This window comes from Sturnus vulgaris, chromosome 3, assembly GCF_052056855.1.
Source record: "Sturnus vulgaris isolate bStuVul1 chromosome 3, bStuVul1.hap1, whole genome shotgun sequence".
Taxonomy (NCBI): domain Eukaryota; kingdom Metazoa; phylum Chordata; class Aves; order Passeriformes; family Sturnidae; genus Sturnus; species Sturnus vulgaris.
The window spans coordinates 64,989,239-65,012,748 of NC_142245.1; the positions used below are offsets into that span (position 1 = coordinate 64,989,239).

The 23,510-nt window shown below is 38.1% G+C and overlaps 1 long non-coding RNA gene across 4 annotated transcripts in view; it reads left to right on the top strand.

Annotated features, from left to right (window-relative positions):
* Positions 1 to 352: 352 nt before the first annotated feature.
* Positions 353 to 23,510, top strand: part of LOC148224387 (uncharacterized) — a 29,370-nt gene continuing 6,212 nt past the window's right edge. For 3 of the 4 annotated variants that reach the window (XR_015802873.1, XR_015802875.1, XR_015802876.1), the window contains exons 1-3: positions 353 to 466; positions 21,784 to 21,892; positions 23,368 to 23,452. This is a non-coding gene — a long non-coding RNA (uncharacterized LOC148224387). Of the gene's footprint in view, positions 467 to 9,475; positions 9,576 to 21,783; positions 21,893 to 23,367; positions 23,453 to 23,510 lie in introns of those variants that run through there. The other variant, XR_015802874.1, reaches the window with a different exon arrangement.

Genomic DNA, 23,510 nt, shown 5'->3' on the forward strand with positions numbered 1-23,510 from the left:
ATGATAATTTAACTAATATTGAATTTAAAAAGAGGTCTATTTCTATCTGAATATGTATCTATGTTTCTGTGTATATATATTGAAATCAGTTTTACCAGGGGAACAAAAGTTCGGTCTTTTTTTTTTTTTATACCTCTGATTTTGGTAGATTCTACTTTGCTTGCTCATATTGATTGCATGTCTAAAGGATCCATAGTTGTAGCTGTCCATTTGACATTGGTGCAAGAATATTTTTTTACGGGCAATTTTACTCAATCTTCCTAAAAATATAGTGAGACAGACAAATATGACTAAAACACCCCAACAGATTGTATTGCTTTGCTCTATTATGTTCCTCAGCTTCTGCCAGAATGTCCACAAGAAGCAGAGAAACTTTTATATGAAGTATAGGAGTGAGATGAGGATGCTGGAATGGAAACTTCATGCTTTAATTTCCCCATGTCCCCATTTCAGTGCCTGACCTTTGGTAAGTCCCACAATGGCTGTGCAACTCAATTTTCTGTCCAGTGTCCTTGTCATTCACCTTCATTAGTTCCTAACACTTTAGAATCTTTGTCTGGAAGATTTTAAGAAACATGTACCATTGCAGTATTGAATAATAATGATAATAAATATCTAGTTCAAACTTTTATATTTGCTTTTGATTTCTTGGTTTCTTTCTGAACCTAAAGCAAACCACTTTCATATTTTTCCCTCTTCTCTTTTTCTTTCTCCTCAAGCTCTGTCTCACTCCTTATCATCCAAAATGCCACTATTTTTATTGCTCTTAGAAGTAAGGCATGTGTTCTACTTTTATTCTACAATTTCTCACATACTCCTATATGGAATTTACCAGGGAGCTAGATGAATTTGATAATCAGTGTTCAGGATTATGATTTGTCACAACAAAGTTACTATCCATCTGGGGGGAATCAATATGTTTCTGTACATTTGTTTGCCAATATTGTTTATATAAATTTCTTTGCTTATATCCAAGTCCTCTTTTACGTATATCATAGCTTTGCAATTATCTGGAGAAGCATATGGCAGTGGAAGTAACCTTGGAATTCTATTAAAGCACAAAAAATTTATTCCCTTGTTGAGTCCTCTGTATGAAGAAAAATTCCCTCTTTCAGCGCTCTACTCATATAAAACTGGAATTGGAAAGAACTGCTCTGTGTTCCCTGTTGCAAGCTGATGTTTCCTGATATTACTCTTTCTGTGGCTGTAGTTCTGGCATCCAGGGTAGTAGAAACTCAGGCAAGAGTCTGATAAAATCATGGTTTCTGTCTTCAATATGTTTTCAAAAGAGTTTTTCTCTTAGTAATTCAATTTCTAATTATTTAACGTTTTTTAAACAACTTTAAAACAGTTTACTTGTGAATGGAAAAATCTATAAATTCCAGGGAACTGTTGTAAAGTGGTTTTGCTCGTAACTGAACAAAGGACTGGACTGGGTTAAGCTATTCAGGTGAAATTAATGTTATTTGTTCCCTTTTTAAAGAAGAAAGAGTATTTTTAAAAAAATCTACTTTGTGTATTTATTTGTAAACAGTGCTGGAGACTATATTCCTCCTCTGTGTAATACAAAGGTCTGTAATACAAACAGCTAATATCATATCAATACATACAGATACTATCCATCCATATGCAAACCATCAAGTGTCTTGGAAGTCTTTTCAGTGATCTAAGACATAGAATGGATTTTCCAAAAATATCAATAAAGTGCTCTCTGAAATCAAATGGAACCATAATTACATTTTTCCAGGTACTTGTCTATAAAATCTTTGCCTGCACACACAAACAAGGGTTTAACCGCCTGAACATGATGGTCACCTCTCCAGCAATGTCAAACATACACTATCCTCCTGGAGAATTTTGTACAAATATATTTGGTTTTGTGTGTAGAAGTGTGAGAAATGTTGCAAGTGGCTTACAGATTTCACTTGTTTTCTTTTTAAGAGTAGGCAGCAGGCCATTATGTAAAAGATTAATTGCATATTCTCACAATAATCCAGATGAACACGTTATTTTTGTATAAATGGCTATCAGAATATGACAGAAGTCTTATCCTTTTGTCATCACTGAACTGGTGCATTCACGATGCTGTTTCTTTAGTGAAACAGGTTTTAGATATAAAAGAGACTTGTCTCTTCACTCTCTTTTTCATGCCATGCATCTGTATAGGAAAATTTTCATTATTTTTTTCTGTTGCATAACTATTACCTTTGTAAATGCCAAATCTGAGCTGTTGGCTTGCCTACTTGTACATTGAATTGTGGCTGAATTCTGCATATAGTCAGGAAACAATAAATGAAAAGGCCACAAGCACAAGCAGAAACACATTTCTCATTTTCTGATTTTTTTTAACAAGAAGTAGCAGAAGAATATTTTTCGATAGTATAGGGGGAGAAAACTGTGAGCAAAAGGAAAGAAAAAAAGAGCGAATTAAGTGTAAAATATGACTCCAATGAAAAATTGCTTTCTTTAGATGTACATTTGCTTTGAAATCCATGCTGGGTTTCCTAGTACCTGCTGAGCTTAGCTTTAAGCCCTGAAGCCGTGATTTAAAATAATATATATTTGCTCTTTCATCTCTGTGCTCTATTATATCAATTTCCATGAAAACACCTGGAAGGATTCTTAGAGCTCATCGTGAACTCTGACTCTAGAGATTTTCATCTTTAGGTCCTGCTGTGAACTGATACTACACATGCCACAATCTGTCCGTGGTTTCTTTCTAATCTTTGGGAAAAAAGGAAACATATATCACAGGAACCAGTACAAACACATTCACCTGGCTAGCAGCCTTCTAGAAATTTGTTTCTTTTTGAGATTGCAATCTGAACTCATTTTTACTCAGAAAACTGATATAAGATGCTGATCTCCAAAGACTTGGAATTTCTAAATCCAGAAACTTTAAGCATGTTGATCCATCCAAAGCTAAGTACCTAATTTCCAGAAGTATTAAAGCTTTAAAGTATCTTTCACTTTTCTTCCTGCTTTTCCTTACTTTTGTAATGGTTATCACAGGGGCCTTTTCTGCTGATGCTGGTAACAAGGACCTGAGGCCCCTCTCTTTATCAGATGCTCACATTTTTCCATATCAAGGTCTTCATTGGCTGAAAACCCACAAAACCCTCAGAGACTCTTTTGTAAGTGAACGAGTATTGATTTCACTCAAATTAGATTAGTCACTAATCTACTGTTATTTAAGGGGAAAAGATAAAAACATCCTTTAGGTAGTTCCGTGGGTTACATTATGATGATTTTGTACAGTATTCTTAGTAAAAATAGGTCTGACTATCATCTTCAGATGGTATACAATGATATTAGCAGGTAAATGTTTGCAATATAATCCTGAATTTTAGAAGGGTGCTTAAATGCAATTTCTTTTCCAGAAGTCTTGAGAAATAGAAAAATTATGCAACATTTCCAATTCATGAACTGAGTCACTGTCCAACAAAGAAAAAAGACCCTTTAAGACTTCAGTGAGGAGGATTGTTCCCATAATTATTATTAATTTTTGTCACGTAACCTCCAATCTTTTTCTATTCTTCAGAATTTTTTAAAAAGGAATTAAATAAAAACATTCCAAATTCAAACTGAGCTGTAGATTGGCATTATCGAGGCAGTGATACTATCAGCCATATGAGTCATTCAGCTACCAGTAAAGTAAATTCAAGTTGCTAATTTTGCAGAGTGAAAATTGTCTTTTGAACACAAAAGATGCCCTGGCTTTGTGAAGTTTAGGCTCTTGACTGCAATCCTTTGTTTGGTATTTTGATGAAACATGTACTGAAATGTGCAGGAAGAATCTGGAGGAGTTTTGAACAATGATGTGCACATCAGTTTCTCTCTGTGTGTGAAGATAAGGCCCCTTGGCATTTCCTCCCTTATCCTTCATTAGGAGGACTGTCACCAGCAGGTCAAGGGAGGTGATCCTTCCCCTCTGCTCAGTGCTGCTGAAACACATGTGAAGTGCCAGATCCAATTCTGGGGTCCCTCATTGAGGACAAAAAGTGATATACTGCAGAGACTCCAGAAAAGGGATGATGAATGGACTGATGCACTTGTCATATGAGGAGAGGCTGAGACCTAGGATTCAGCCCAGAGAGGAGAAGGCTCAGTGGGATTGGATCAATGCATATTAATAAATACCTAAAGGGAGGATGTAAAAGGGATGGAGACAGGCTCTCCATCTTCAGGGATGCCTGGTGACAGGACCAGAGGCAATGGGTTCATATGAAAACTCAGGATTCCCTCTGAATATTAAGAAAAACTTTTTCACCGAGAGGTTGATCAAGCACTCCGGTTTCCCAGAGAGGTTATGGAATCTTTATCCCTGGGAGCCATCTGGAAATGGTCTTGGGCAACCAGCTGTGTCTGGTAGTGCTTTGGACTAAATGATTCCCAAAGGTCCTTTCCTCAGAAACCTCAGCCATTCTGTGATTCTATGATCCAGATCCAAAATTTGGACTAGTAATGGCATCGGGAGCTGAGAATGAAGGACTGTGGCACAAAGTCAACAAGATATTTGGTCTCTGCTCTGCAAGGCAGGGGCTGAGCTGGCCTTGCTTCCTTCCCCGGTGGCAGCTGCCACCCCTTGCTGCTGCAAATCCAGCAAACTTCTCCTGTCGCCCGTTTTCTGCCCCAACAAACCTCACCCAAGCTATGCAGACCCCCAAAGCTTCTCAGCTTTCAAAAATATGAAAGGACCTTTAACACAGTTTAATAATGTAATCATTTCCTTCAAAATTGGCTTCCAAAAAATTATGGCTATGATAAGCCATCTTCCAGGAAACAGAGCCTCTCCTTCCCAACTACAGCTATTTCCAAGGCTGAATGTCAGGGACAGAGCAGAAAAAAGCTTTTAGCCTTCTCTATTTTCAGATCTATCAAATGTAAAGGTGTCCTGTATGGACAGCCACTGCTGGATCCATCCTTGACTCACAGGAGAAGCCAGCAGTGGCTGTCTGTGTGGGATTTTTCTCAGAGGGTAGCAAGCCAGGGCCCAGCTTTTAAATCTGATTTTGTAGGAGATCTGTCTTCTCACACTTCTTGGTCAGAAGTACCAAATGTGGGCACATTCACTTGCATTGCAATGACTTGTGAAATATCAGTATTATCTGAGTGGTTTTTGGTGGTAATTTTTTTTTCTAACCTTCCTAAACCTACATTATTCAACAAGGCAGATACGGAAAATTTGACGCTGAATTTCTTTTATGGGACTTTAAATGAATGTGATCCTTACAAAAGGCCATATGAGTTGGCTACTTAAAACTTTTTTCAGAATGTTTGCTTTAATTATGGCAAAACTTTGAACTATCTTTTATAGAGCCTCATAGACAGGGTTTGGTCAAAACTGAGCATAGTGGCATTATGACTATTACCAGAATTTGAGGAGTGGGGTTTGCAAAGTAGTTTAGAGATGTGAGTCCCATTCAGCCACTTGTCACTATCCCCATAGCCACAAGTCCTCAGATCTGCTTGTAGAACTAAGTCTCTAGTGAGTTTTGGGATAATTCAAAGGATATTGTAATATTGCTTTACACAATAATTAAGTACAAACTGAAGAAGAAAAACCTTTGTTCAGTAAGTCTTCAGACCAATTGTAAAGAGTGACCATCTTCTGCCTTTCTATCACAGTCTTTGTTAGCAGTCTAACTTCCCCATAATGGAGTTTATGAAATTTAAACAGTTGTGTCAAACAGGTAAACACTTTATAGTCTCTATTCTGGAGAAAAAAAAAAAAAATAGCCCAGCCTCTTCAAATGACTTGCAGGGCACTGGAAATACACTGCTAGTTGAATAATTTCAGTATCTTCAGCTGCACTTTCTGATATCTGGAGACAGAGTGCCTGGAAAAGGCACAAAAGTCTATTGCCATTGGGACTAATTTAGTGTGTTTAGATAGATAGTGGGTTAAATAGACGAGTAAATTCTCATTTTTAGGAACAACTGAGTCAAGCAACATAATGATAACAACCTCTACATACAAATTTAAAATCTGGAGATCTCTCAGGCTATTCCTGAAAATGGCTGTTAGCAGATGTAGCAAATAACTTAATTATTGGAACTGCAAGTTACTATTTGATGACATGAAGCCCAAGCAGCTGCAGAGAGTTACTTTGCCTGGAAGTGAGATGTTTCTTCAGAGAATGCAGTAGAATAGGGACTTTTTGCTATTGCAGTTCTGGAAGCCTCCTGGTGCTGTCCTGAGAAGACATCTTTAGCCCCATCTCCATCAGAACATTGCTTGCTAAGAGTAAAAGCCGTGTGTTAAGGTTTCTAGATGTTCCTGGCTTGAATTCCTATTAATGGCAGATGCAACTGTCATCTGTAATGTGACATATTTTCCGGATATATCTTTGGTCTGCATGCTGATGTTCTTGGAAAACCTTTATTTTTATATAATTCTTTTAGAAAATAATTACTTAAAACATGAAGTTAACCACTGGGGAAATAGTGAATTTATTTCAAAGCCTTCAGATCTGTTTATCATTTGGGAAAATATGCTCAAACTGAAACACAGGGAATGTTCAACACACAAGTTACTGGCCTCAAAGAATGGTTGAAATTTCCTCATGGAAGGGGAGGTGAGATAACCCACTGATTCATCCTGACTTCTCATTCTGCTAATTTGCTAATAACATCTGTGGGATTACAAGAGTCTTCAGAGATTTATGTTGCCCAGACTATTTGTTGTGCTAGTTCAGTAATGTTCCAGGCTGGAAAAATAGAAATCCAGTTCACTTATGTCCTCCAAATACGGTAATTGCCTAATGTCTTTTGGATTAGTTCAGCCCATGTAGTGATTAAAAGAACTTATGTGAAGCTCAAAGTTGTTTTTCCTTCAGTCTAGCAACCAGAAATCACACTAGTGGGCCTAATTCTCTGCTCTGTTATGTTGTAACCCTGCTGGTTTCAATAGAGTCATGCTGGTGTCGAAATGATTTAAAGGACCAGTGAGTGAAGCATAGCAGCGGAAACATATCAACTATTTAAAAACCTTACGAAATCTGGGAAGTTGATTGTCAGCTTCATTTTTATTTTGTTTTAAATTATTTTATTTTTTTATTCCAAGTCATGGATGCTCATATTTTGGGAGTTGTCATAAAAGTTAACAAAATCTCGGGTCGGGACTTCTTTTTCCTTGGGCATCTGTTTATCTTCCTTTCAGTTCATGATTGTTCCTTCCTCTGAGGGTATTCTTTGATGCTTTGTTCAGCACAAGGAGGCTCCTGCCATTTCCTTTGGGCAATGTGAACTTGTCTGGACGCTACAAATGAGCAAAGAGGGTAATTTTCCTATTTTTATTTCACTTTGTATTGACTTTTCTGATTTGAATGTTTTTTCCATATATTGTTTTTCATCTTCTCACACCCCAGCAAGATATTATCATATATGATAATACAATCTGTTATGAAATACTTAGGGCTTGCCAGCAATTTTTATTTGACACTTTAATAATGTCTTTAAGAGAGAAGAGGGAATTGCAAAGAACAAAGAATCTCCAGATGTCCTAAAAATGTATGACGTAGGATTTGAAGAATATTTCTCTACTTGAGAGATCACTAATTTTCATTTGAAACAGTACAGTCCTGCATTACCTTTTCCTGAATTAATATGAATGCAATTTCATTTACAGATTGTCTCTTAGATTAACCCTGTATCCTGGATGTGTCTGGTTTATTACTGAAAGTGCACTCCTTGCTACTTCTTCTATTCTCTGTGGGTTTGCAAACCTACTACCATAAAAATGCAACATATAAACACAATTCTTCTTGCAGCTCACCTTGTCTTCCGACAAGAAAAAGAATGTCAAAAAATTAACTAAGAAGTTCTGGCATATGTCTTCTGAATGGCAAGCTAGCTCTCAGCTTCATTGTTTTGTGCTATTTGAATTGTGCTGTATAGAGTCACATGCTTTAAACTAATTGCTCCCATGCAAAATTTGTAGGAAATAGAAAGGCGAAGTTCCTGTTGCAAAATTTTTTTATAATTTTTTTTTTCTGGGGGTTGAGCTGAGCCTGAAATAGAAAAATTCCTTCTCTACTCTGGTTTCCATCCTTAGTTTCTTGTCATTTTTATCTACTTCTTTTTAAATCACCAGTAAGATACATATGAATCTAGTGGGTTCCTCACCATTATTTCTCCTCAGGGGCCATAGGACTGTGCTTGACCAGATACTGCAGAGAATAGAGGAACAGCAATAAACAGACTATTTCAAGGAAACAATTCCAACATTTTGTTAAAACACATTAATGTAATCATTGCTTCTCACATGTCACCAGCCCTTTGGAGGGGTGATGGCTGTTGTTCTGGATGATTCTTGTCAGTGGAGTTCCACTGCTGGATTTATAAGATAATCAGAAAAAAATGAAGAGAGGTAACAGATTTTTTTCTCTTATTCCTTCTTAACTGCTTTTCAAGCGAGGTTTATCTTACTTTCCTTTACTGAACCCTGCAACTTCTTTTCCAGCTTACATTTTGATTTTTGGTAAAGCTGTTACTCGCAATCATTTCATGGCTTTATCTATTTCAATGTCAATTGCCTTCTTTCATTTATGGGGAAAACAATCCTGTAACTCATCAAGTTCAACTCCTTAACAGTGGGAAGGATTTCTAAGGTGTATTTTACTTAATTTTTAAAAGATGTACATGAGCTTAAACCTTCTAATAATATTTCTGATAATTTATTATGTTTCTGGATTGTATTCTCTAGGGACGTGCTTTATAAATAGTTTCTGTGATAATTTTTAATCTTAATTATGTAGCTGTTAGGCTGTGATTTGACAGTGAGGCACAAGGCCTTGTCTACTGCAAACACAGATTAGGACAGTAACAACAGTTTAAATTTCTGTTGTTCTAATTAATGATATTATAATTTTCTAGTTAACCCATAAGCTTATGGTCATTCATCTTCACTGTTGCTTTTAAGTATTTTAAATAACAGGAATGCAATCAGGAACCCAACCCTCAGTGTTATAAACCAGTATGCAGTTTGGAGGAGGAATTTTTTAGGTTGCTTTCTGGAAGCTGCCCATCCCCAGTGCTTTTTCCAGTGCTGCCTCCAAGGCTGTGCTCAGCTCTGGTGAGCTGGGTAACCCTTGGAACAGGCAAACAGTTAATGTATGTACTGTCAAGAGCTTAGTCTATCAACACAGAACCAAACTCCTTGCCTTCCTGGAAAAGGAATAGAAGGAGAAGTTTCAGAACAGAGCAGTTTACTCAGATGAAATCATTATGAGCTAGGATGACTTCTTCCTTGGAAAACTTTTGTTTTAAAGCAGTTAAAATTTTTTCTTAAAAATTCAGGAAGTAGTCTGCCTTTTGCTGAAAAGGCCAATTTAATCTATGTTTAGGAGAGAAAGTAGTTAATTTTTAACTTATAGGAGCTTACTGAGTTTAATAGAAATTGTTTTGCGTCTAAATCTCTCTGCTCATAGCTGGCTATATGCACGTCGTTTTTCTTGTTAGTGTTGTGTGTTTTACATCTATAGAAACGTCTTTCAACCTGAAGGACTCCACTGTGCTCATGAATACTCGAATTCATTGCTGGCAGGAATTGTCTCTACAGAGTAAAGCAGGAGGTAAGTCTAACTAAAGTCAAAGTGAGAAGTCTAGAATTATCACAGACAGCTACAAAAGGCAGCCACAAGCCTTCTAGAAGCTGCACTCTTGCTTAGCTAGTAATCAGTAGTAATTCCATGAGTTGGTGAGTGAGGCTGGTAAGGTGTGGGTTATGCAGGTGGTATAATGATATCTTCTGGGCTTGTAAGGCATAACTTCTGTCTGCTCTTTTACTTTTTATGAGGGATATAACTCTATCGAAGATCGTTCTGTAGGGTTGTTTTAATATCCAGATGGAGCTCATGACCAAGAAATGCTATATAGGTTTAAAGTAGGAACGGCTATAAAGAAACATCAGGAAAGAGAGTCCAAGCTTGTTAAAATCTTGAGTGCATGAGGGGCCTACACCCTGGAGATATGGAAATCTGAAGGTGGATGTGGTGAAGGGTAGTGTGAGGAAGCTGAAGAAACCCCAGGAAAGATGGGGAAGTATGGGGCAGTTTAGGCTGCAACATATTTTAGAGGTGAAAGAGATGTAGAAGAGTGCTTTTGAGCAGCTAACAACTTCTGAAGGAAGCCTAATGTTTGCAAGGAGACCAGGATTCCTCTTGACTTCTACTAACTCCGAAGAGAAGTGGTATGGATGGACAGTCTCCCTGCATTAGAAAGGAAGAAGGTAAGAGATATACTGAAAGAGGAGACTAGAACAAACCTTCTTGTTTCCTAGGAAAAACCTTACTGCCTCACATGTGAGGTCTCATATGTGAGGTTTTCATGTCTTGATCAGGCTGTTCCCACCATGGTGGGGAAATACTGCTTTATGTTAGCATAGCTTCTGTGCTGAAGGGCTTCCATATCCTAAACCTGTAGTTTAAAGAACTAAGTCAGTAACATCCTTACCTGAGATGACCATGCTCATTGCCAAAACTGTGTTCTGTCCTTCTGCCCATTCGTATGGGAAGTGCTGTCAGTCTTGTAAAATTCCCAAATATAAAATACAGATCATTCCAGTAAAAAAGGCCATTGATTCAGCAGTAATAGAAACTTCTGAAAACACTGTTTTGTAAAACACTGTTCTACCTCTTCAAAATAATTTAAGAACAATTTAAATAATGAATACCCTCTAAAAGATATTTCCTATGGTTTTCAGATATTCCTTCCCCCTTGGCTCTTATTTATTACTGTTATGTGAAAATAGTCTTTATTCCTTTGAATGTGTATATAGAACTTTACTGTCCTACTTGCAGTTTTTAGGCTATTACAGATATTGTAAAGGTTTACCATTTTTCAAAAAGCAAATACTGCCTCCAGGGTGCTTAGTATAACCTTATTAATCATTAGATAGGTAGAAGGTGAAATATTGGTGCTTCTTGAAACAAATATTCTAATAGGAGCCAGAGCTCTCTGGCAGGAGGCACGCAGGCCAGAAATGTCCTCTGTAGCTCTTGGTTAGTGTCTTTGATCATGCCCTCTTCTGGTAAGATCTTTTTCTTTTGGGATGAGAAAGGAAACCATGGAAACCATGTCAGAGTGGTACAGCTATAGCAGCGTGTCCCAGCTATTCTGCTCCTGCTTCTGCAAAGCAGAATCCTGAGGGATACTGGCCCCCAGGTTCCCTAGTAACTAGCAGAGATGGGTCTGAACAAAAATTCTAAGCACAGTTTCTTAGTTTCAAGGAAACTCCACTGTACCAGGTTTTTAAAGTCTAGGCCTTCATATAGTTGTTAAATTTCCTCATTATCAGCATGCAGCAGTCCAGGCAGAAATAACTGAAGGCCTAATTTAGCAATTTAATAAAATATATCTATGCCCATGCTAATGATTGTCTCTCTCTGCTACCCATTGATAATCGATGTGCTTTTTCTTGGGGTAATGAGTGTTTAGGTGATTGAGAGTCTGAGAGTTTGTCCTTCATAGTATCACTGTTCATAGTGAGCATTTCAAAATCAAGAGAAGGAAATTATATGTGTAGGTGTACCTGACACAGCAAAAACTTCTTTTAAGTCTTAAGAAATCCCAGGAAATGTTTTCTGCAGTAGAATTGCATGGGTGTTCTGGGGTCTTCTGAGGAAGCCTAGGGCATCAGCACACATGTTCAAAGTCTGCAAACCAATCTGTGTGTTAGGCTAGTGTAGCCCAAAAATTGCTTTTGCCAAATTGTAGGCCTTTTTTTAAAAGGTTGTTTTACTTTGGTGCTCTTAATGTTATATGAGGGAAATTCTGTATCTCACAACAATCAGTGGAGCTCCACAAGCTCACTTGAAGAATGATGACAGTGATGTTACATTTGTACAAAAACCCGGGATAGGAAAAGTACATGTTCTTTTGCAGAACTCTAATGCACTCTGTATAACATAACCTATTGCATGTAAACGGATATAAGAGGAAAATGGGGACAAGGGACACTTCAGTTTTGTGAGGAAAGATCCTTGCAATATGTTCAGTGACAAAAAGAAAATTATAGGGAAAACCAAAGAGAGAATTCAATATTTTTGTTCTCCACGAAAACCTTGAAGATTAAAAGCAAAACTACAAAGCTTTTCATGAAAAAGTTCAAGGTTTAGATGTGAGGCATTTATCACAGGAGAAGAAATCACATTTTTGCATGAAACATTGCATCTGGCTTAAGATTGTAATGAATGATGGGGACAAACCACTTGATTCATTAGGTACATAATTCACTTAGAAAACCATCCTGTTCCTGTGTTACTGACATCCATGAAAACATTGTCTTTCATGTCAGCAGACCTGGACTGAACTGTAAACCACAGAAATAATCTGTTTATTTAGGAAATGCTAAATCTTCAAAACGTTGAAAAGTTATGTGATATACTGAGTACCCTTGTTTCCCACTGGCTTAGAGAATTAGGCAAAACTGACTTATTTCACTCCTCCATTTAGGAATTGTTGATACTATTCTTTGTTGCTTATCAGTGGAAATTATTTTCCTTAAATGCTTTTTTGCTTTGTCTCACCACCCCTCAAGCACTGGAGGATTTCTGCACAAACTGGGGACAAGACTAGAAGGGATGTGCAGAGACATTGGATTTGGAGCTCCTCAGAGCAAAATTTACATATGGAACAGAAAAAAAAGCTTTTGGAAGACATCTTATTGTCCTATTTCCTAAATCAGGGCTGCAATTCCATCTGCTGCTGCAGCACTGTGTTTTACAATGACCCCCATAAACTTACCCAGCTTTGTCCTAGCAATACTCTGGGTTTGGTCCTGCCAACGTGGTTGCAGAATCTGCCCGGTGTGCTGGCTGGGGAATCTCTGCTGGCCTGCAGCTTGTCCTGTTTTTACATTCACCCATAATCTACTGCCATGTGGTTGAATAGTTATCTTCTTCCTTTATGTCTGTCCTCATAAGAATGTACTTTTTAGGCAGCACGCATAGTCCCTCTAAAGTTTTTTTCTGCTCACCTAAACAAGCTAAAATAATTTAGTTCCTTTCTTGTAAACAGAACTGTATCAGTACTCTGGATAAAGCCTCACCACTGTTATGCACAACAGCCTTAATGCTTCCATATCTTATCTAAAAGTATCTGTTTAGAATAATTTTAAGGACCACGTTAGCATTTTTATGAGCACATTGCTTCAGTGATGCTGTTCTCCTTAAAAGGGAACTTCAGCCTTCGTTGTAGCCAGGGATGATCCACTCCTAACAGAATTGAGGTTTCAGCCACTGCCTTTACTTTAATTTTCATGGTACAGTCATCTTGCAGCTTCTGTTCCATGTTTTGATATCACATACTAGACTTCTGACACAATCACCTATGTGCTCTTTAATTCAGGAACCTTTTTGCTGAGGCCTTTCAGTACTACTGCAGCACTATACAAACCCCCAAATAGTTCAGGAAGTAAACATGGAAAGAGTAACACAGCTCTTTGCTGCTGTTGTTTTTTCAACAGTGTCAGAAACAGAGGACTGGTCTTTGCTAGAATTCAGAAAGCAAAATAAAGAGCTCCACAATTTATGTATTCTGGAACCTAGGCACCACCTGAATTTGCTTTAAAACACATAAATATGCTGCTTAGCAGGGCTGAGAAGTCAACTTTCAGAATAAGGAAAAAATGTCAGAGACCACAGCTAAGTATATACATGGAAAGAAAGACTAGACACTAAAGGAATGGACATAAAAATGTGGAGGTACCTCAAAGGAAACCATAATCAATGAACACAAAGAGAGACATTGCTGGAAAAACTTCGCAGTTCCACGAAATCTTAATAAGCCAAGCCACAAGTCTATAGTTGTAGGAGCTGCTAATTTCACAGCTGTGAAAGACATGGCCCTTGAATATATGCCAACAAAGTACAAAAGTCAAGTGTGTATCTACTCTAATAATTTTCTTTTTTTAAGACCAATACTTGACTCACTGTGAAATGGTACAAGGGAGAAACAACATCTATTTAGGTTCTGGGCATTCTGAGCACACTGGCAGAATGTGCTTTGTAACTCCTGCTTCATAGTGTTATTTTACTAATTAAGTGAATCACAATGGCACTTTTTAATTGATTTCTTCAGCTAATTTAGGATGCATAATGGTTCAAAAAACTTTAATTCAAACAGGCTATAGGCCAGTGAAGAACCATACCTACCTGCTGTGTGCTTAGTCAGGTTACTGTTTCAGTAGGTCCTACTATGACAGGAGGAAATTTCTCACTTACATTTTCTTAGCAGTTGGGGACACATAGAATTTTAATTACTTCTTCACCTTTTTGATTAAGGAACTACTCCAGAGAATAGAAGATATTTTGCATATGTCTGTAGTAACAACTGAGAGACCAGCATTAAGTTCAGCTTCTAAATCACCGTTTCCACTCTTGCACTGAAACGTTTAAACCCTTAAAGATGCACTAATAACAATTCCACAGTGACTCCTTCATGACTTCTGTTCCTTCTGCACTCTGCATTAACTGCCCATTCTCCATAAAAGAGTAAGAAAGTTGAAGACTTATTCTAAAAAGAGCTTATCAGGCTAATTCAAATAGCCTCTAAAAGGCTGATGGGGGCTTCCTGCTAAAATGCTCACAGTGAAAGTGTCTCTCACCAGTTGATAGTGACTGGTCAGGGTAGAACCTCAGTGGAAACTTGAAACTTGAATCGCTTAGTCAAAAGTCTGTGTCTTGTAGTAGTGCTTTGCAGCCATTGTGGCATTTTTTGGATGCCCAGTAATGCTAAATATTATAGATTCAGTCTGTGTTCATTCACTTCTATGCTGAGATGAAACAAAAATCATCAGTTTTCAGGAGGTGATCACTTAAATCTCAAAGTGGTCACTCTAATTTGAAAAGCAGCATATGAAAATTGTGAAAAAATTTCTGCATTACAAATGGCTTCAAGTATATCAAAGCCCAGTCTGCTGTACAACAAAAGCAACATGCACAGGCTCTTTCATCATCTGACTGCTTTAAAAGGCCACGCTTTGTAGGTGAAAACTAGTAACATATTGAAGCTCTTGAAGCTGATGATATGAAGCAAAATAATTACGTCTGGAAAAAATACCTTACTATTTTCTGTTAATGTTACCTTTTACTGCATTTCAAAGACTGATTCCCAAGCTGACTCAGAATATACAGCAAGGCCATCTTTGTAGAATTTCTCATTTCAGCTGGAGGAAACACAATGGACTTAAGATACACACACTCTGAACTGCTTGCCATCAGAGTTTGCTATTTGAGAATTTTGCAGGGATGTTGGCTGTCTGACTGATGCCTTTATTGTGTGTGTGGGACATTGCTTTGGGGGTTGCCCTCCTCCCTTGCTGTGCTGCTCTTTGAGGAAGCAATGTGACTCCAGGGCAGGCCCCTTTGTCGTCTCCCTGGAGCAGCTGGTGACAGCAGCATCAACTCTGTGGAAGTGCCTGGGTTTTCACTAAGCTTGCAGAAGGGTCTCTGACCATTGCTGCACCAGTGGCACTGCAGTGACAGCAGCATCTCCGAATGCTCTGGTGGTCTACAAAACAAATACGAGCTTTTGCATCTGGGGACAGATATTGTATCTGTTTAGAGGATGTATATGGAGATGCGGTCCAGAGGCGGAGAGTGGAATCACAGCAGGTATAGAAATATGATCAGACCTGTTTCGGATCTCTAACCAGTCATTGTATTTCTGAGCTCCTGAAGTTTTGAGTCAATCATTCTGGTTTTGATCAGGGTCAGCTTAACTACTTTCTTTATAGAGCACATATGGACCTGTCACTGGACTATTTAACTGACACATTTACAGTAATCACTTATCTGGCATGCAGCCATTAGCATATAAAACACTAGGTCTGCAAAGTTAACTTTAATAACAATATATTAAAAATGTCCAGCAGACTTCTCCACCTTTTTCCAGAAAAGCAGTCTGTGGGGTATCACATTTGCTCATAATTGGGCACAACAAATGAACAGCAGCCATCTAAAGACACTCTGTAACCTGCTGGAGAGGAATGTTTCTCTCTTTATTGATGGGGCACCTATTTAGCTCGTGTTATTTCATGGAGTGGTGAATTGGACTGGCCAAACTTCACACCCACATTAGTTTAATTTCTGTGTATGCCACATGTGACTGATCATAACTAAAACACAATCACATTCCTTGTTCCAAGGCTCCTGCTGGCACAAAGCTTTTGCAGTTTTGTGTAGGCTTAACTTAAAGATATGCTGTTTCCCTTCCAGATGCATTACCTGAATACTTCTGCAGTGTTTGGCAACCTCCAGAGGTGCAATGCTGCATTTTTCCTGTGGTGTTTAATGGCTGCTGGAGAGGTCTCCTCCCGTCATTTTTAACATTGCCATACAGGTTCCCTGTGTTTCAGCAGAACTGTCATTATTTAGCACAGCAGAGAGATACTCAATATTTCCATTTCTTTCTTATACACTCAGGTAATCACAAGCTCTGTGTGGAGCAAGAAGAATGCAGAGTACAGTACGTACAGTTGAATTGCATATTGAATGCAGCTCAGTTGTACATCTTCAAATGTTTTGATTTTAAAAGTTTCCAGTGGTATCAAATTGTGCTTAAGGTTCAATAATGTAGGTAATTTTAAAAAGCTTTTACAAGCACTTATTTTGGCAAGACTCTAAGTGCAGAAACTAATAAAAAACTTTCAGTGGCCTTAATCAACCCGATATATGGTGTAACAATGAAAAATAGCATGGGAAAAATGTTCATACAAAAATGACTTATCAGGCAATTTTTTAAAAAATAAAACAAAAACTGATGCCAGAGAAATGTAAAATCTTTCTTTAAAAGTGTGCTGAAACAAACTCACTTCAAACTGCAATCTTGTGCTGATTTCTCAAACGTTTGCCTAACTGGAGAAAGATTAGGCATAAAAGAAAAACTTACTAGTCAATTATTTTAGTCTTGAATCCTTGTTCAGAAAAAAATATTATATCCCTTTTGCAGTACTACTTGGCAGCCACTTAATTAGTCTGTGATTGAAGATCTGCTACAAGGGGTAATCATTCAAATGCAGTAAGTATCTATTTTTGTATGAGCTGTTTCTGCATTTCTTCTATGCTTTGATGAGCAGTGGAACTGTTGACATTTAAAGTGTTCCTGTTGCCATCAGGTCTAGTATAAGCAGAAATAAAACTCTTTCACACTTGGTCTTGTCATTTCTTGTTCCGTACAAATTCAGGCAGGCTGTAGGCTACATTTTTGAGGCTTTCTTTGTAAACATAAGAGCTATACACTGACTTGTTAAAAACAAGCACCTTTCTCCCCCTAAAGCAAACCAAAATGCAGTTAGCTAAAACTGGAGAATATTTAAGATGCCTGAGCGTTAAATTTGCATGTAAGTGAAAAGATTTCTGACAAAAGATTATTTATTCCTGATAGTGATTGCTTCTAATCTCTGGATGTTTTTACATTTTCAATATAAGCATGAAATCACACTGCAAAATGATCTGTAGTGATCTGGGGTCCCATCATATAACATTGAAAGAGATTTTCTGGTACGTGAAAAAAGCCTAACTAAATTAAGTTTGACAGGTCTATTTTGTAATTAAGCTCTGTGGGGACAAAACAGGACAAGATGGTAAGATGCTGCCCAAAAGAAGGACTACTGGGTTTTCATAAATAACCCCTGGCAAAATTAGAATTCGGCAAAAAAACGTCCCCAACTAAAAGATATGTCTGTAAAGAATATTAATTCTCTGGCAGTGTGAAATTTCAAATTTCATATGAACCTGGTAAAGTTTGGTAGATGTGTGTGTGTGTGTTCTTTTGACTATTTAGTAAGAGGTCAGTGAAGCTAAGAGCAGCTCTAGATTATGTCTATGTCAGAAAGTCCTGTTCAGGCTCAGGTTGCAGCCAAGAGAAGTGCTATAGCCACTGCTCAGACAGTAAAACATTGAGGCTGTGAGCACAGATGGCTTGGACCCTGATTTGACACCTTTATTCCCCATTTGAGGGAAAAGTTGTTGAAGGCACACTTAGTGTTTGCCATGGTGAGCAGGAAATGTTGTTTAGAAGGGAAAATTAGGGGGAAACAAAAATCTGAGAAGGTCCAGAGATATTTCCTGTTGACCTCATTGAGGTCAGCATTGAGAAAGTGGTTAAGCCTTGTCAGAGATATTGAAAATACAGGCCAAGTTGATCCAAACCTATCCAAACCCACCCCGTTCTCTTGGAGCCAGCATGCATAGCTTTGTTTTGTTAGCTGGAAAGATGTGAGTCACAGTATTTTGCTCCATTGGTCTCAACTAATCTTGCCACGCTGGACTGTATATATCAAATGATTTTTGTGAATTTTAGTGTGCCTGAGGTGGCAGACACTGAAAATAGGGTATAGATTAAAGGGCAAGTTTGCAGTCAAGTGTGAATAAAGCAGCTAATTCTAGGGAAAAAAACCCTAAAAATAAAATATCAATCCATTAAATCATTATCTGACCATTACCCCATCTTATAAAATTTCAAAATAGCAACACTGAGAATTGATCAATCAATTGTTATTGACCATCAGTTTGAATGAAAACAATCAAACACTAAAGCTGTGAATCTCTGAACAACTTAGCACAGAACTGGGCTGGCAGCACTGTCCTAACGTGGCTGTATTATTTCTGAAAGAGACTGTTTAGTTGGTATGGGTATCTCTGCATGACATGGTTTTTCGCCAGAAAAATAACCTTTCCTAAGAATTACAGTAACTCAAGTTTGAACAAGAGGGGCAAAAAAGAAAAATAGTTCATTAAATAGATGCTTATTTTCTTGAAGAATACAAGTGTTTACTTCAGCTTCTCCTTTGGCATGCCAAGACGCTTATTTCAAAGAGTGGGAGAAGAAAAGTACAGAAAATACACAAAGTGTGTGAACACAGCAGGTCCCTCCAGCATTTTGTGCAGTGCTCGAAATACAAAGAAAACACAAAGCAATGAAGAAATACGGTCTGACTGTCCAGCTTGTCATTCCTGAATTTAAAACAATAACCTGGGGCAAAAGATGAGCAAAGGAGGCCAGCTGGAGAGTTGGAGGGAGCAGAAGGATTGGTGCTTTTGGAGACATCTCCCTTTCCCGAAAGCAGCTGAATAAATTCCGGTGTGCCTCTGCTGGAGCAGCAGGGATTCGGTGGAGTCTCTGAGCGCTGCTGAAGCCGTGCTGGCTTTTCGAGCCAACAAAGCACTCGTGAGCTTCTTCACGTCTGTGAGAGCTGAGCTGAGCTGAGCTGAGCTGAGCTGAGCTGAGCTGAGCTGAGCTGAGCTGAGTGGTCACTGCTGGAGAGGATGGGCGAGTGGAAGGGAGGAGGGGGAGAGACCCTGGGGTCTGCTGAGACCCTGGGGGCGTCCTGGGGGAAGGGATGAAGGCCCTGAGTCAGCACTGTTGGCTCAGTCTCCCACTCCATAAAGGTGACACAAACTGGGATTTGGCTAACACGTCCTTCCTTACAGATATTATTCAAGAAAAAAACCTGAACTTGAAAATTTCTATTATACTTTTTTTTTTTTTTTTTTTTTTTTTGCAACTGTGACAAGTGCTGACAGATCAGAGGAGCAATTTTTCTAACACTGAAATCCTTTTGGCAGAGTACAGTGTGGACAGTATGCCTATTCTTAGAAATTATTATCCTACTAATCATTGCTAAGTACTTTAAAACAATGTATTATGTGCTAAATACAGGCAGGGAGCTCAGTGGTGCCCAGAAAGGGAGGCATATACAGATTATATAGTGGAGTTTACAGTCTAAAACATTACTGTTGCTCCATACAAAGCAATTGGGAAGATGAAAGGATTGCAGGCTTCACTCCACAATATCAAATTACTGCAGCTCAAAGAAGCACTGCAGCCCACTGAAACCAGTAAGAGTCTTTTTGCTTGGTCCATTTTCCTGGGATGGGACCCAGGGAATGGCTGAAGGGATGGTGGAAACTTCTGAGGCCACTGCTCACCTGGGTGGCCACCTGCCTTCTGTCTTGGCTCCTTGCTTCTCACAGCTCCAGCTCTGTGACAGTGGTGCAGAGAACCAGGCCAGCTCTGCCCAGTGCTGGTGAGGGTTTGGGAATTTTGCTGTCTAGGGAAAGAATGTTGTTATGTCTAATGTTTAACGCAGCGCTGGCACCAAGAGGCTGCAGGCAGACTTGTTTACATGACAGGCTCTGCTAGCTTGGCTTTCCAAGGGTAAAAACCTACATTCCTATGTGGAAAGGCTTCCATAGGAACAGATCAACCGGTTGCATCAGTCCGTGGTTGCACAGAACCAGCAGGGCCACTCAGGTGTGCCTGGTGGGGTTCTCTGCTTCAGCTTAACAACAGCACAGCACAGGTCTGACACAACTGCTAGTTTTGATCTCTTCCTGCAAGAGACTCCCAAGGGCACATTTTTCTGCATTGGGGCTGGTTTGTGTCTTTCAGAATTCTATTGCTGAGGTTTGAACCTTCATGGAATCAAAAATGCAGTAGCCTTCACAATTAGCTTCCATATTATTGTTATATTACGTGAAAGCAAGTTCTTGTTTCTTCTTTGTGGCATGATAATGGTTAAATTAAGTCAAAGTGAAGAAATGTTTGCAGAGATTGTTGATGACTCAGATGGTTTCTAGGACAAAACAATGTTTTAAGAGCAGCATGTGCTTGTTCAGTAGACACCCTCAATGCCATCAAACAACAGTGACCAAAAAAGGTATTTGTCTTGAATTTGAGAAAGGATAAATATTTAAATCAAAGCAAAAACATAGCTGCTGCCTCAAAAGGCCAGTGGAAAAATAGCTAGAACCATCATATCTGGAATTGGGACTTTATAAAACATCTTTAATGCAATAAATATCCATCCTATTTGTTGAAATGAACTACATGCGCTGTGCCTGTACTAAGGCCAGCAAGGAGAGCTGCTATTAATGGTTATTTCCATGTAATAAAATTGTGCATATTTTTAGATATGCAAAAATATTTTGCATATAAACACATACACAATGATTAACACATACAGACAAAATCCTGTGAAAAACATAATGTGTTTTATATGATATGTGTCTGCTCTACACTGAATATTTTCAGTTTTATTTGTGCTCCCTATGCTTAAATGAAAAAATTATATTGAAGAATTTTAACAGTTGGTTTCAGATTCATCTCCCCAAATTTCCTGAAACATTTAAAATTGCAACTGTAATCTTATGATTCCTATGCTAAATTTATTTTGGACCACAAGCTAATGGAAATAAAGTTAATTTAAGTCAAAGATTGTGAGGATTTTGTCATATCTAAACAATATCAAGGGGTTGAAGTCTCAATAATTTACATGACACCATGTAAACTATTTGTTCCTGTTATGTTATTGGCACCCCTCTCATTAAAAGCAAATCAGTTTATTAGTTAGTTTAAGAATTTCAAGCTGCTATATATTTCAAAATGAAACCTGCTACTAACAACTTGTCTCAGAAGGTCAACAAAGTAAAACAAACTGTAGTTTTTCATATCTGATACTACTGAAGATCAAACATCTAATGTGATTCATGCACAAAGTACAGTGGATGCTGAAGTCTGATATCCCTTAAAAAATAATTAAAACTTCAGTATGCCTTCGAGAAGATGTACAACTCCCATCTATCATTCGATTTTTATTCCTTCCTTTCAAGAATAAAAAGTAGCAACTTTGCTGCTTACTTGTCACCTTTAAGTGAACTGACTCTAAAGTGCTGTTTTCTGCTTTTCACAGGACACAATCTCTAAGCTTTTCCTGTCCCTTTTATTGATTAGCTATCAGATTTATTATGAAGTTGTATCTGTCCCATGTTTTGTTAGGTGAGTTCTGCTGTGGGGGAACGAGCTGTGCAGAAGAAAACAGCTCAAGAGGCAGATGAAGCAGTGATTTGGTTCATTAGATCCTCCGGAGTATGGAGACTCTCAAAAAGTAAGTGCTCCATTCTTTTTTTTTTTTTCATTAATAAGGTAATACTGGCTTTAGCATTTTACTTAGATTTAAATCAGAGATTTCCCTTTCTGTAAGTGGTCCAAGGTACATGTTCAATTCAAAAGCAAAATCTTTTGATGTCAGGAAGTCCTATGTTAACTTTAATAATACATATAGTGAGAATTTGCTATTTTTTTTCTCCCAAAAACATGAGAAGTTATACCAAGGTAAAAAAGATAGTACTCTAGTAAGTCATGATGTGAAAATCAGCTATTTTTGGTGTAGTTATGTCCTATTGAACTTGATCCTCATTGAAATCCAGAGTAAAATTAAACCGTTTTTGGATGGAAGAATAACATGTTGAAATTTAGGCTGGAAAATTGAATTATATCCAGGAATTTGGGCATTTGTTTAGACTAGCATTTTTGCTTATCACAGGTACCACTCACTTCCTAGCTCCTTTACTTCATGATTAACTTTTTGGATTGAGCTTTTGACCTAGAAATCGTAATTCCACTGCTTTTAATGGTCTGCATCTCAAGACTTGAAGTCCGAGGTACATAACTCACAGTACTGATAAGCAGATAGTAAAAAACATTGTTTGAATACTATTGGTTATCTCATAGCAAATTTCCATTGAGAGTCACACGATGCTGTTGTCTGTTCTCATTTCATTTCTGAGCCAAGTCAAACTCACAAAAAACTGAATGCAGGCAGGGGAATGCATGGGTTTAACAATAATAAGGCAGCAGTTGTGAAAAAGGCATAAAAATTCAAAAGCTAAGGTCCCAGCAGAAGGTAATTTTTTTAAAAAACACCATGTATTCCTGATATGTTTTATGGCTGACATATTGAGTTTTTTAGGCTCTAATGTCCAAATCAGTAGCTGAAATGGAGGCTGAGTCCACACCAGGAAGTGATGCTAGGAGGGTGGGTGTGCCTGCTTATAAAGCCACAGATGCCTTGAGGCAATAAAGGACTGGAAATTGTACAGGCATACAACAATTCGTTTCTGTTCCTTAGTGTTTATTATAGAAATGTTCAAGCTGGAGACTTGGCTCACTCCATGCTAACGATATAACAACTTCCACTATTGTTTTACCACAATAAATACTTCTGATAGTAAAAAGACACATTTTACCAGGAGATTCCAGGCAGTATGACCCCATGCACTGCAATATTTCTTGAGAGAAGCGTCACACACAATATCCTGGCAGTTGCTGCAACATTCATCTCCATGAAAAAAACATTCAGGTCAGGTGAGTGAAAGTGTGAAACCTCCTGGTTCTTTAGAAGAGCTCTGCCACATGGTTCATTTTCATTTAAGGAACAAAACTAGAAACCATGTTTCCTCTGTCATTTTATTAACAATCTGATTTCTGACACTATATAAAAAAGTTAGTTATGCCATTCTAGGTCAGCAACGTTGATTTCCTTCTTCTGGATGTATTCTGACATTGGACTTGCCATCTCAGTTGCAGGACAGAAGACATTAACATCTCAGAGAATGCAGGAAATGTGGGCAGAAAAGAGGGAGGAGGTGGAAAAGAGAAAGGGAGGGTAAGCAAACAATATTTTACTAAATGCCTTTCAAAAAGTTCTGTGATGCAGATGTGGG